Raw genomic sequence first — 16066 nt, 5'->3', positions numbered from 1 at the left:
TGCCATTTATTTTATCGTTTCACCTTTTTCCTTGTTTCTCATATTCCGGTAGGGCCCTGAACTAACCTCATCATTACTCTACTCAGGTGAGGCCTGACACTTACTGGGTACCGTTATGATGTACTCATACTACGCTTCTGCATATATTTTGTGCAAATCCAGGTATATCTTATCAACTTCGATAGTAGTGTGTGTTGCTTCTAGGAGACTTCAAGGTATATATACCAGCGTCCGTAGACCTCGGAGTCCCCATCTATCCTTATTATATTATCTTTTCTTTATTCTCTTAAACGCTGATGTATTGAGATATTTAGTACTTTCTTAGAGCTTGTGGCTTATAACTACCAAGTTTTGGGAGTGTCCTTCTGTGAGTTGAAAATTTTACTTGTACATACCGAGCTGTAGTTTTTCAGTTATATATTTACCTATTGATATTGAGATTTAGTCTTTATTTCAATTGCAATTTTTAGGCTTACCTAGTATTAGAGACTAGGTACCACCACGACATCCTAGGGAAATATTGGGTCGTGATAAGTTGATATCAGAGCTCTAGGTTCATAGGTGTTATGAGTCACAAACAGGTTTAGTAGAGTCTCGCGGATTGGTACGGAGACATCTGTACTTATCTTCGGGAGGCTATGGAACTATTAGGAAATACAATTTCACTTATTTGTTTCCTTGTCGTGCAAAATTGTTGACTTTAGGATTCTAAACTTCTATCATTCTATTCTCTCACATATGGGGACGACATGTACAACCGGATCAGATGACCAGACACCCGCACCCCTACTACAGTTGCGAGAGGCTAGGGCTATGTTGGAGGCCGAGGACGTCCACATGGTGCAGCCAGAGAACCCACACGAGCTGCTATAGAGGAGCCTCTAGTAGCTCCAGTAGGAGCACATGCACCTGAGACGCCTGTTACTGCACCATCTCTTCAAGAGACCCTCACCCTATTTGTGAGCATGGTCGGGATGGGGGAGGAGTGCAGACTCCCGCAGCCTGTACCCTAGAGTAGCGAGTTCAGGTCGACCAGGTTCCAAAGGTCATACAAGTAAAGTCGATAGCCCCAGTCCATCCCGAGGTTAGGGCAGCAGTTTCTGATGAGGAGCAATGCATGCTCGAGAAGTACAAGAAGTACCACCCTTCTACTTTCAGTGGCTTGGCGTTAGAGGATGCCTAGAGTTTTCTTGAGGAATGCCACTGTATCCTCCGTACTATGGGTGTAGCGGAGTCTAATGGGGTTTCTTTCACTGCATTCCAGCTTAGGGGAGCGTCTTATCAGTGGTGGCATGCATATGGGTTGGGCAGCTTGGCCGAGGTAACTTCACTCACTTGGACTCAATTCTCGGATATGTTCTTGAGGGAGTATGTTCCTCAGATAAGGGATGCATGACATGCAGACTTTGAGCAGTTCCACTAGGATTCTATAAGTCGGAGTATGTAGTCCGGTTTAGTGATTTGGCTAGACATGCCCCAACCTTGGTTTGTATTGTTAGAGAGCGGTCCGTCAATTTATCGATGGGCTCAACCCCAACATCAGATTTAGCATGGCTCGAGATTTAGAGATGGATATCGCGTACTAGCTGGTAGTGGGGATTTCTAGGAGATTGTAGGGTATGCTATCTCGGGAGAGAGAGGAGAGAGATGCTAAAAGGTCTCGAGAGTCAGACACATATAGTGGTACTCGTGCCTCATCTGCAGCTCATCAGGGTAGGGGCTATTTGAGTCGGCCTATTCATTCAGCACTTCTAGCCGCCAGCGGTATTCCGGACACTCCTAGCGCCCAGGCTCCCTATTATGCACCGCCAACATCTAGCGCACTTCCTGCATGAGGTATTTTTCAGCAGTCAGTCTAGCCGATTAGTCCCGACCAAGTCACGACAGCCACATCCTCCGAGAACTTATTTTGAGTATGGTGACACTGTAATATGGTGAGGGATCTCCCCAGACTTAGAAGGGGTGCATCTCCGTAGGCTACTCAGGAACCACGTGCCCTACCGGGTCCTCAGGCTATGGTTACAGCACCAGCTACCACTCCACCTGCTCATCTAGCTCGAGGTGGAGGTCGGGCAGGTAGAGGTTGCCCTAGTGGGGGAGGCTAAGCCAGATATTATGGTCTTTCTGCTCGAACGAAGGCAGTTGCCTCCGACTCTATCATTACATGTATTGTCTCAGTCTGTCATAGAGATGCATCAGTATTATTCGATCCAAGCTCCACTTATTCCTATATGTCATCTTATTGCGCTCCGTATTTGGGTGTATCCCATGATTCTTTGAGTTCTCCTATCTATATATCTACACATATGTGACACTCTATTGTTGTTGACCGTGTATATCGGTTTGGTTGTTCTTAGTGGTTTAGAGACTAGAGCTAATTTATTATTGCTTAGTATGGTAGAATTTGATATTATTTTGTGCATGAACTAGTTGTCGCCCTATTATGCTATTCTTGATTGTCACGCCAAGACCCTGATGCTGGCTATGCCAGAATTACCACGGTTAGAGTTGAGAGGTGTAGACATGTGATTTTTAACCCTCCCCAATTTTTTTTATATTTAGCATATAAATATTTAATTTAGGCCTAATATAGCTATTTCAACTATTTTTGACTTCTTTACTTTATTTTCGTCATAAAAATGGAAAATTACAAAAAAAAATTTTAGCTTACGTATCTTTCATAAATTTAAATAAAAAATATACAAAAATAGTACCTTTATTTTATGTTTACATAATATTGAAAATACAAAAATACATAATAGTTTCATGTTAGCTTTTGCATTGTGTAGTATTATTATCTTATTTTAAAAGAAATCAATTAAAGTGTTGGATCACAATTTCAAGAGCTTTAGAGCCCAATTCTTGGCCCAATTCAGATTAGTCCATTAAGCCTAGAGACCCTTCTAGACTCTTCTTTGAAACCAAAAATAAATAAAAAAACCCTTAAGGACTTAACACAAAAAGACCTAGGGACTAATTGGAAAATACACAAAAATAATAACCTTAACCTAGACTCTTCATAAAGAAAACACCATCAGCCGTTTTTCTACATTGAGGGACCTTTCATCTTCTCCAAGCAGACAAGAGGTTAGCCGCACACCCATGGCTGCTTCGTCTTCTTCTTGAACAAGAGAGCATGGAACCAAACACAAAACCCTAAAGCCTGAAATACACTGAAGAGAGATTGGATTAGCCGCAATACACCAAGGGACTTTTCTTCTTTCTCTTGAACAAAAACAACAGAAAACCTAGAGCTGGAAGTGAAGAAAACGCAGCAACAGTAACAGAGAAGCTAGAGCATTTTCCATATTTTCTTGAACGAAAAAGAACATAGCTGACCTCTCTTCTTCATCTTCTTAACAAGAACCCCAGGAACTCACCCTCACCCAAACGAGAAGTGAAACCAACTATAGAAAGGACCTCGAAACAGTCACGAAACCCCACAGACACGCTCATCTTCTCTGATGGAGTTCGACAAGTATTAGCCGAGGTGTCGTACAAATTTGTCGATGACGGTTCCGATCTCAGTTCATTCGAAAAACTTCTATGTATTTTGGTTTAGAGTGTTTGCTGCTAGAGCGAGGCAGTCCGGTTAGACGTTCACTGAGGGTCTACGACGAGATTAGTTCGGTCCGCGTCCTGTTTTGATTTTGCTCCTAGAATTTCTGTCTGGAAGTTTGTTAAGAATTCTATTCAAGATTGTTTCAGGTTCGTCTCTCTGTTTATTATCTTATTCCGTTTTGGTGATTCAATGAACACTCTTCCAATTCATAATAAGACAGCAAAATTTTGATGAATATTCAGCAAAAAATGGCAAGTTGGTATGTCAAACACAAAGTTGTTAGAACTAGCTAGTGTGCATGTATCAAGTAGCAGTAGATATAATATTAGGCTTATCTGAACTTTTAAAATTTTCACCTATTATGTCTTATTATCCAGTCATAATCTATATATGGATTTGAATGGAATTTCCTAAATTAGCGATAACAGTTTAGTTCCCAAAATGCCACGTTTAATAGCTGACGATATTGCTGTCTTATTCTGAATCGTTAGTTGGGCTGTTGAATGGATGCATTCTATATTGGTGATCCTGTTAAGTTCAGTTGTTTAAAGTAAATAGACAATTTGTTACTATTTTAGCGAAGTTCTGTCGATTAACGAAGACAGCATGATATCTTCATTTTTGTTGGATTTTTCTTTATTTAGAACTCAATGAATTGGAAAGTTAAAGAGAAGTAAAGGTTGTATAAACTGTTTACAATTTAACTCGTGCTAAGATTATTCATAAAATGTGAGTGTTGGATCACATTAAAAGGGATATTGGATTGATTATATCGGCATGAACCCATTTAGTTGCGTTAGCTTGGAATTGAAAGGAATCGAGGCGTGCCATTTAGCGAATTTTCATGGCCCTCGCAAAGCTACAAATGCGTTAGTTGCTTTAGGCGTGTATTTTAATAATATTACCTTCCTAAACTCGGGTGTGCATTTCATGTGACCCAAATCAAATCTTAAAACGTTGAATAAAATATGTTTAGGATTGCGGGTGCATTTCATGTGGTGCGATCCATAGACGTATTTTAAACGACGTTTAATCTTTTTTAAAAATTGAATAAAAGCGGTTAAAAGCTAAAATGCATATAGGTCTAAATGTGTTTTTAAAATCAAATAATTGAGCAAAAAATAACAGTTGAGCAACCGTGCTAGAACCACAGAACTCGGGAATGCCTAACACCTTCTCCCGGGTTAACAGAATTCCTTACCCGGATTTTTGTGTTCGCGGACCGTAAAACAGAGTCAATCCTTTCCTCGATTCGGGATTTGAACCGGTGACTTGGGACACCATAAAATTATCCCAAGTGGCGACTCTGAATCTTTTAATAAATAAATCCCGTTTCGATTGTCCTTTAAATGGAAAAACTCCATTATACATCCCTTTACGGGGGTGTAGGTAAAAAGGAGGAGTGACAGCTCTGGCGACACTGCTGGGGATCGAACCTAGAATCTCTGGTTCAGGGTTTAAAAATTCGAGCTTAGAATAATTGTTATAGTTGGCTTTATCCATTATCTGATTTTGTTACATGATTTGGGCCTAATGTGCTAATTGATTGCTTTTACCGCTTTGATATTCCGTGAACTGTATATAAACTGTTGTAAAATTCCTCTTCTCTCTGAGTCTTCTAAATCATGAAGAAGTGTGCACTTCGTGTGACTTCTTTTCTGTTAGAGTGATATTCCAAATTTAGAACGAGGTTCGGACAAGTTGCCAAGCCGGTGAAGCTTCTGTATTTCCGGTACGCTGCCCCCATTCGACTCGAGTTGTCCGCTCGGATAAGCCAGGTCTAGAACAATAAACCTAGGTTTTAAACCTAGTACAACGAGACCTCATGTCGGATCCCTAGTAGGAACGTTTGCTTGCATCATGTGCATTTAACTTTGGAGAATCAACACAGGGGTTGAGTCTGTCTAGGACAGGTGCACCAAAAATGAAAAGACCATCTTGATGCATCCTATGTGCTACATGTTGCATTTCTTCAAGGTTAAAAGGATCATTTGGATGACCAATGATAGTTGAGGGCAAATGAAAAGAAAGAAAAGGAAAAGAAAAAAAAGAGGGTGAAGTGTGAAAATAAAGCAAGTAGGGCCCGATTATGTTTTCTGTCACATTTTATTAAGGAAAAAGCATGAAAAATTCAAAAAGATTTTGCACTTTTTTATCATTTTCCGAAAATCAAAAAAAAAGAGGAAAAAGAAAATCCAAAAGAATTTATATGTTTCATGATTTTTCCAAAAAAAATGTTTTCTCTAAATTAGTTGTTTTTTTTATTCTCACTCGTATCCAATCTGCCCGAACTACGCATACCTGATTCTCGTCTTTCGGGGCGCGATACGTAGGCAACCCACATAGGGTCCGGTCTTCCTAGTAAATCTTAGGTTCTTGGCTTTGCGGGGTCTTAGCCAAATTTTGCACTTCTAACCACTTTTTAGCCAAATAAGTCATTTTGCAAAAATAGCCTCAATCATGTCTTGCATATGTCTAGTAAGGAATATTATTGTCTCACATAGTGTTGGTTTAAGTTTTCTCATACAGGTGTGGATCCACTTACCGGAGTTTGAGCATGACACATACCCCAGGACCATCACATTCAGGAGTTGATTAAGGAGATTTTTTTATATTTGTTATTTTTATTTTACTTTATGTTTTGAGTATATTTTGCGTTTTTATATTTCCGTTAGAATTTTCTTTAGAAATACTACTCCTAGAAATCAAGAAGAAAAAGAAAGAAAGTTTGAGGTGGTTTTATTTTAGGAAATTAGTATCTAGAATTTATTTATTTTTTTAAAAAATTGCTTTTATACTTCCCTTAGTATATTAGGACCAAAATTCAAAAAAAAAAAAAGAAGAGAATTTTCTTTTAGTACCTCTTTATAAGTTTTCTTTAAGGCATTAATTCCAAAATCCAAAAAAAAATTCTTGTGAGGTTTTTCTTTGGGAAATTAATGAAAGATGAAAAAACAATTCTTTTATTTTCATTAGAACTTTAGAATATTGTACATAGAAAAAAAAGCATACTTTATCTTTTGTTATAATTAGAATTTTTCCTTTAGGCAATCAATATTGAAATCCAAAAACATTCTATTTTATATTTTTCATTGCTTACTTCGAAATCATGCGTTAGGATATCAAATGAAAAGTCAAAATATTTTTCTGTGGTTTATTCTTTCGATCTTCTTCCTAAAAAAAAGAATCAAAAAATATTTTTTTTCTCTTCTAGGGGTTTTTCTTAATAATTTCTCATAGAGTGTTTGTTTCAAAAAAAAACAGCAAAAAAGATATGCTCGTTAAGCTGAAGTTTGCAATAGGTTATAGAGCATTAAGTTTAGAAAATTCAAAAACAAAAAAGAGATTTGTTTCTTTTATTTTCTTTTCTCGTCAGAGTCATTAAGGTAAAAAGAAGAGAATGTTAGTTTGTTTCCTTCATTCCCGTTCTGCCAGAACTACGCAAAGATCTAATTCATGCGGGGTCATGATATGTAGACAACCTACATAGGGTTCGATCGAATTATTTTTTTATTAAAAGAAAAAAAAGGAATAAAAAGAAAAAAAAAGTGAAATTGTGGGATGTGAGATATGAGAGAAAGTCAGGGTGATGATTAAAAAAAAAGAAATGAAGGAAAATGGGCAAGCCAGCAAGTGCTAGAAAAGCAAAGAAAAGAGGTTGAAATGAACAAATTGGGATGATGCCAACTGTCCTTTGTACCCTCGATGTCATTTTAGAACCGATAACTGTGGCTAGGTGCATTGCACATAAAGTGAGATTATCTTATGTTAAATGCTCTAACGCTAACGTGATGGCTTCATTTTGTTATATTCATAGCAGAAGGGTGGTTGGTTTGTGGTTTTAAAGTGGTAACTCTTCTCTACAACATAAAGTCAAAGACAATGGCAGAAAACATTAGAACTGAGTTGGTTGATACCGGCGCTCGAAAACAGCTGGTTGAACATGACAATGGGTTGGTTGAAGAGATAAAGATGTTAAAATAACACATGACTGACATGTATCAGGCTTGGATGACTGGGAAGGCACCACCCCCGCCACCACCTTGCTTCCTAGATGTTGCCCTTACCCAAACTCCGGACACAATGCCAGATGATCCTCCATACTCTCCAGATCCACCCTCTTATCTCTGAGCTCATGATGCCCAATATTACCCCTCTGAGGTTGCCCACAAGGTTCCCTACTCATACAAACAGGGCCCAAGGGATGAGCCTCATGTTGAAAATGAAAGGTTCGCAGGAAGAAAAAGGAAAGATGGGGCACCTAAGAGGCTGAAAGGCATAGAACAGTCCTTAAAGAACAAGCAAGGAACGGGAGACTAGGGAAGAATGGCTTACAAGGAACTATCTATGTCCCCTAACGTTCGCCTGCCCGCGGGGTTTAAAGTGCCAAAATATAACTTGTATGATGGGTGTGGGGATCCGGTAACCCACCTGAAGGTTTATTGCAGTGAAATGAGAGGTGTTGGAGAGAAAGATGACTTGATGATGGCGTATTTCAGTGAGAGCCTGACTGGGGTAGCTTTGGACTGGCATGCTCGTCAAGATATTGGTAAGTGGCCTACATTGGGTAACATGGATCAAGATTTTGTTCAATACTTTCAATACAAATCAGGCATTACCCAGACCGCTCCTCCATATCTAGGATGGGAAAGAAGCTGGAGGAAAGCTTTAGAGAGTTTGGGCTCAGATTGAGGGAGCGGGCTGCTCGAGTCAATATCCCGATTGGTGAAGAAGAAATGGTTGAGCTTTTCCTACAAGCCTAGAGGCCCACCTACTTCAGTCATTTGATCTCGGCCCTGGGGAAGCCTTTCAGTGATGTGTTAAAAATGGGGGAGCTAGTAGAAGAGGGAATCAAGTCAGGCAAAATCATGAGTTGTTCAAAAAACATTCAGAACATCCCATTAAGCTTGGGTGGAAGAAAGAGAAATAGAAAAGATGATCCAATGGGCTTTCCCGATCAACACTTCCAGCCTCGACATCGTCCCTGTGGATATCCTTATGCACCAGATGATCCTCCCTAATTCCACTTCTCTCCACAGAACTCCCAAAGTCGTGCATCACTCTCCCAGTACCCAGCTCCACAAAATGCCTATCTATCCCCACGATCCTACCAAAAACCCCCTGGATCAGGTTTCCGGCCTAATCAATCCATTAAGAATGAGAGGTTACGGAAGAAGAAGACCTTCACTCCATTGAGAGAGTCATATGCCAGTCTGTTCCAGAGGCTAAGGATATTGGACATGTTGAAGCCGACCCAAATAAAAATGTCAGACCCTCTTCCAAAGAAGTTTGATTTTTCTCAAAGGTGCGCATATTGCTCGGATGCCCCGGGGCATGACATAGAGAAGTGTTGGAATCTCGAGAACGCAATTCAGAAGCTTATTGATTCAGGCGACATTGTCGTGCAAAATCCAGATGCAGCAAACACTAGCCAAAGTCTATCACCTGTGCATAATGAGACGCATATGGTGGGTATGATTTATTTTGAAAAGGAATGTGAGAATTCTTCTGGGATCCTTGGAGGTCCACGTGCTACGAAGCTTTCAGCGCTATCAAAGTTTGATCCTAAGAATGAGCAGGCAAAGGGAACCCAAAGACAATCGGTTCAGAACAACGTGATGGAGGCTGGTGAAGGTCCTAACATTGTTGATGCAGAAGTTAGTGGCTAATATGTTGAGTTTGATGATTGGAAAGACGCTCTTTTCTTGGTTTGCCAGGGAGGAGTTTTGGTGGTTTATTTTGTTGTCATTTCTGCTATCTGGGTTATTTTTGGGTTGTAATCAAGATATTGTCTTGTGACTCAAACCCTTCTATCCTTTTATTTTGCTTAGTTTGTTTAGTCATAAAATCCCGTTTAGTGTTGTCTAGGTTTTTTCTAGGTTTGTAACCCCATTTTGCTTTGTTTGTTTTGTTGTCCAAACCCTTTCACCATTTGTCTAATGTAATTTTCTGTTTTTTGTGATTTCTAGTCATTTTCGTTTAGTTCTCTTTTCTTTTTATAGTTCTTTTCCTGTTGACTCTAGTGACATGACATGCACGCGTAACTCTCAGCCTGGTTTTAAAAGTCAATTTAATCACGAAGCAATGAAACAATGTTGAAGATGTAAGGACATTTGAGGGAAATAAGTAAAGGAATTTTGAGATCACTTCAAGCCCGAATTGTGTGAAACTGGGGCAGGTAGAAGATAAAAATACACTATTGAAATGCCTCATGTTGCATCAGGTGAAGATAATGGCAACTTTGCCCCAAATTTGTAAGTGGGCGGTCGTGGTAATGAGAGTGAGGGTGTTGTCCAATGAGGATTGGTAACTAACAGATGTAGAAGGCGAATGCGTGGATATGATATCAAGTTTAGTGCAATCAAAAGATGGTACAAAGGTTTTTCTTGGTTTGTTTAATTGTGTATTTTGCACTTGGCATGTTTTGGAGAATGGAATGACAAAGGCATTTTTTCATGCTATCTAAACACTTTATCCTTTGTTACCCCTACGAGCCTTATCTATTTTCTTTCATACCCCTCTTTCGAAATTAGTAGCAAAGATCAGAAACGCAAGCGTGAAAGATAAGTAAAGGAAAAAGAGAAAAGAAAAATAATGAAAAGAGAGAGAAGAAAAAGAAGAAGAAAGAGAAAAGGAAAAAAGAAAAGAAAAGAAAAAAAAGAAAGAAGAAAAACAACAACAAAAAGAAAAAGAAGGAAAGAAGAGAAAAGAAAAGAAAAATCACAACAAACAAAGTAGTAACATGAACTACGTTCGGCCTGATTCTTTTAAGGATATGTAGGCAGCCTCACGGTTCGGTCTCATCGAAATAAAAATCCAAAGTCCCCAAGCAAGAAACTGGGGCAGAAGTTGTGGTTGTTGTAAGAAATCTGATTCCGAAAGTTGTAATTTTAACCCATTTGAATTGTTCTGAGCCTTTTATACCCTTTCTTTCGAAAAGCCCACGTTACGGTCCAAAGAACGACCTTCTGATCAGTCTTCGAGAAATGCTGAGTCAAGTAGGTAGAGGGGATCATATCAAGGGCAACACTCTGGTCCAAGCATGAAAAATTGAAAATGAGAGAGTCTTAGTAGTGAATACCTTCACGGGCACCGTAATGCGATGGAAAGCTGAGAGAAATAAAAAAATGAGAGAGTCTTATTGGTAAAAACCTTCACGGGCACCGTAAGGCGACAGTAAGTTGAGAGAAAGAACAAAATGAGAGCGGCTTGATGGTGAAAACCCTTCGGATACTACAGGCCGAATAAGGATTGTGAATCAGATTGGATAATTGGAGCATTGAAGCCCAGTTTCACGGTTTAGGGGTATAACAGGAGTTGAACATCAGACTTGCTCAATAAAATAGGCCACGTGTGCATGTCATGGTCATTAGAGTTGGTATCCACATCTGATAGGTTTCTACTTGGTAGTTTTATTGTTAGGGATCATCTCTTTTCTTTGTCCTTTACTTTGTTCCTTTTGTCTTGTTTACTTCCTCTTCCTGAGTCTGTGCGGTTAGAACAAGTGAGAAATAACTTCAAAATTTGCCACCAGCTGTCCAATTGCACGAAACGGGGTCTGGCTAACACATCAAAATGTCATAAGTCAGAAAAGAACAACAAGCGCATTGAGCTGGTAATAATCAACATGCTTTGGGATCCTTATGAAATATAAAGGTTTGGTACATATCAATTCAGGAACAATGCAATATATGGAGGGTGTTAGGTGAATGAATCAAAGGTATTTTTGGTGAAACACGACGGTTTGGTACATATCAATTCATGAACAATGCAACAAGATGGAGGGTGTTTGGTGAACGGATCAAAGGTATTTTCTGTGGTAAGATTGACAAAAGGTGTTTAATCAGTGACAAGCGAGGTCTTCCGAGCAGAAATCAAAGTTATCGTGGCAAGTGGAGGAGCAACAGACCTCAAGGCCAGGGCCAGTGGTTTAAGTCAAGAAAGAACAACATGTGCGATGAGTGGGTGGCAATTGTCGTGATTTGAGATTCATATGAAACACAACGGTTTAGTAAATGTCGGTTTATGAGCAATGCAACAGATAGAGGGTATTGGGTCTGAACGGAGAAGAGGTATTTTAGTGGTTAGTCAATAAACAAACAAGGTCTTTGAGTGGAAATAAAAGTGATCATGGGATGTGAAGGAGCAATCGCCATCAAAATCAAGGCCACAAACCAACCACTACCTTTTTAAACTGACAAGATTTTTCTTTGATTTAAAACAGGGGCAGAAAGTTCGGTTGTTCCGGAGAAATCCTCCGCAGGGGAAAGGCAAGCACCAGACAGGTTTGATGTTTGATTTTCAGGTTCCGCCTGGATAATGGGATTTAATTTGAAGTTCTCAGGACCCTCCTGAAAAATGGGATCTAGTTTAAAGTTCGAAACAATCATGAGTAGAATAATCTAGCGTAAGTGTATCCCAAAGGAATATAAGTTGGCTTAGAAGTTTGCATGTTCGAGATAGGATTCAATTAGGAGTTTTCAGGACCCTCCTGAATAATGGGACTTAGCTTTAAGATTTCGATTAGATAACAACATTTAGCGTAAATTCTGTTATAGGGTAGTATAATTCAGCCATAAAAGTTGTCACTCTTAAGATAAAACTTGATGTTTGATTTTCAGAACCCTCATGGATAATGGAATTTAGTTTTTAAGTTTTTAGGACCCTCCTGGATAATGAGATTTAATTTTAAAGTTTTCAGGACCCTCCTGGATAATGGGATTTAATTTTAAAAGTTTTCAGGACCCTCCTGGATAATGGGATTTAGTTTTAAATTTTCAGGACCCTCCTAGATAATGAGATTTAATTTTAAAAGTTCTCAGGACCCTCCTGGATAATAGGATTTAGTTTTAAGTTTTCAGGACTCTCCTGGATAATGAGATTTAATTTTAAAAGTTCTCAGGACCCTCCTGGATAATGAGATTTAGTTTTTAAGTTTTCAGAACCCTCATGGATAATGGGATTTAGTTTTTAAATTCTCAGGACCCTCCTGGATAATGGGATTTAATTTAAAATTTTCAGGACCCTCCTAGATAATGGGATTTAATTTTAAAAGTTCTCAAGACCCTCCTGGATAATGGGATTTAGTTTTTAAGTTTTCAGGACCCTCCTGGATAATGTGATTTAGTTTTAAATTTTAGGACCCTCCTCGATAATGAGATTTAATTTTAAAAGTTCTCAGGACCCTCCTGGATAATGGGATTTAGTTTTTAAGTTTTTAGGACCCTCATGGATAATGGGATTTAGTTTTAAATTTTCAGGACCCTCTTGGATAATGAGATTTAATTTTAAAAATTTCAGGGCCCTCCTGGATTATGGAATTTAATCTTAAAAATTCTCAGGACCCTCCTGGACAATGAGACTTAGTTATATTCAAAATGTTCATGAGTAACAAGATCTAGCTAGGCTCTACCTTGAGGAAATATAAGTTTGGATTTAAAGTTTTCATGCTTAGGATAAGATTCAATTTGAAATTTTAAGGACCCTCATGAATAATGAGACTTAGTTTAATACCTCCCTTAGATTCTAAGATTTAGCATAAGTTTCACCGTTAGGAAGTTGAATTTAGCTCTAAAATTTTCACTCTTAAGATGAGATTTGATTTTAAATTTCAGGACCCTCCTGGATAATAGGATTTAGTTTTAAGGTCTTCATAGATAACAAGATTTAGTGGAAGTCGTACCTTTAGGAAATATAACTTAGATTTAAAAACTGTCATATAACTAGGAGTTTTCAGGATCCTCCTGGATAATGGGATCTAGCTTTAAAATTCTTTGAGATTTTTTGGTAAAATGATTCAATTAACACTCACAGATGCGCCCAACACCAAACTGGGGCAAAAGTTTCCTTCGTTTTTGTGGCAATCAGGCACCCCCTGGAGAACAAGGGAATACATTTTCAAGTTTCAGCAATCAGGTACCCACCTGAAGAACAAGGGAATACATTTCAAGTTCAGCAATCAGGTGCCCACCTGGAGAACAAGGGAATACATTTCAAGTTCAGCAATCAGGCGCCCACCTGGAGAACAAGGGAATACATTTTAAAGTTTCAGCAATCAAGCGCCCACCTGGAGAACAAGGGAATACATTTCAAGTTCAGCAATCAGGCGCCCACCTGGAGAACAAGGGAATACATTTTCAAGTCCAGCAATCAGGCGCCCACCTGGAGAACAAGGGAATACATTTTCGAGTTCGGCAATCAGGCGCCCACCTGGAGAACAAGGGAATACATTTCAAGTTCAGCAATCAGGCGCCCGCCTGGAGAACAAGGGAATATACATTCAAGCTTCAGCAATCAGGAACACACCTGAAGAACAAGGGAATACATTCAAGTTTCAGCAATCAGGCGCCCACCGGAGAACAAGGGAAGACAATTCAAGTTTCAAGGGAAAACAGTTTCAGGGAAAAGCAGTGCAAGTATTCAGCAATCAGGAGCCTACCTGGAGAATAAGAGAATTCACTTCAGAATGCAATTCAAGTCAGCAACGAAAGAAGCTCGCGACAAGAATGCGAGTCAACAGTCCGAGGTGATCAACAGAAGTTAGTCATAATAAAGAAAGAAAAAAAGAGAAAGGCAAGAATTTAATCCAGATGCAGAAGTTGATGAAAGATGTGGACTGCTCAAGACAGGGGCGAGGTCACAAGCACTGCATGCCCGGTTTTGATCCAAAAAGCTGAAGAAGAACGAGCTAGCACCTGCAACTAACAAGCGTCAAGGTTCAAACTCAAAGTCTGCATGAAGAACCATTCAAGACTCAAGATCAAGCTTCATAAGACTTATAGATATGAATCTTGTAACTCGTAGTTGACAGGCTTAGCTAGACTTTTTCATGTTTTGATTTTTTATGTAACATTAGGACCGCAGACCGGAACCTCGGCGGAACGGCACCTCGACCGGCTCTCCACCTCGGTATACTCCATCATCTCACTCACCTCTAAACTACACGTGGCCTGATTCCTTTATAGCCAAGGATATGTAGGCAGCTTAGATACCAGAGCTCGGTCACATTCCCCTTTTCTCTTAGTTTTGGTTTCTTTAAAAAAGGGTCGGTTCAAAATACCTATCTAGTCGTTCTTTGTCCGAAAACGCTTCGCGTTTCCAGTCAAAGAAGGATAGCTGTAGACATGTGATTTTTTACCCTCCCCAAGATTTTTTATATTTTAGCATGTAAATATTTAATTTAGGCCTAATATAACTATTTCAACTATTTTTGACTTCTTTATTTTATTTTCGTCATAAAAATGGAAAATTACAAAAAAAAATATTTTTAGCTTACGTATCTTTCAAAAATTTAAATAAAAAATATACAAAAATAGTACCTTTATTTTATCTTTACATAATCTTGAAAATACAAAAATACATAATAGTTTCATGTTAGCTTTTGCATTGTGTAGTAGTTTTATCTTATTTTAAAAAAAATCAATTAAGGTATTGGATCACAATTTCAAGAGCTTTAGAGCCCAATTCTTAGCCCAATTCAGATTAGTCCATTAAGCCTAGGGACTTAACACAAAAAGACCTAGGGACTAATTGGAAAATACACAAAAATAATAATCTTAACCTAGACTCTTCATAAAGAAAACACCATCAGCCGTTTTTCTACATTAAGGGACCTTTCATCTTCTCCAAGCAGACAAGAGCTTAGCCGCACACCCATGGCTGCTTCTTCTTCTTCATGAACAAGAGAGCATGGAACCAAACACAAAACCCTAACGCCTGAAATACACTGAAGAGAGATCGGATTAGCCGCAATACACCAAGGGACTTTTCTTCTTCCTCTTGAACAAAACCAACAGAAAATCTAGAGCTAGAAGTGAAGAAAATGCAGCAACAGTAACAGAGAAGCTAGAGCATTTTCCATATTTTCTTGAACGAAAAAGAACATAGCTGACCTCTCTTCTTCATCTTCTTAACAAGAATCCCAGGAACTCACCCTCACCCAAACGAGAAGCGAAACCAGCTGTAGAAAAGACCTCGAAACAGTCACGAGACCCCACGGACACGCTCATCTTCTCTGATGGAGTTCGACGAGTATTAGCCGAGTTTGTCGATGACGGTTCCGATCTAAGTTCATTCGAAAAACTTCTCCGTATTTTGGTTTAGAGTGTTTGCTGCTAGAGCGAGGCAGTCTGGTCAGAGGTTCATTGAGGGTCTATGGCGAGATTAGTTCGGTCCGCGTCCTGTTCTGATTTTGCTCCTAGAATTTCTGCTTGGAAGTTTGTTGAGAATTCTATTCAAGATTGTTTCAGGTTCGTCTCTCTGTTTATTTTCTTATTCCGTTTTGGTGATTGAATGAACACTCTTCCAATTCATAATAAGACAGCAAAATTTTGATGAATATTCAGCAAAAAATGGCAAGTTGGTATGTCAAACACAAAGTTGTTAGAACTAGCTAGTGTGCATGTATCAAGTAGCAGTAGATATAATATTAGGCTTATCTGAACTTTTAAAATTTTCACCTATTATGTCTTATTATCCAGTCATAATCTATATATGGATTTGAAT

The sequence above is a fragment of the Nicotiana sylvestris genome, chromosome 4, assembly GCF_000393655.2.
Source record: "Nicotiana sylvestris chromosome 4, ASM39365v2, whole genome shotgun sequence".
Taxonomy (NCBI): Eukaryota; Viridiplantae; Streptophyta; class Magnoliopsida; order Solanales; family Solanaceae; genus Nicotiana; species Nicotiana sylvestris.
This window is presented reverse-complemented; position numbering follows the sequence as displayed.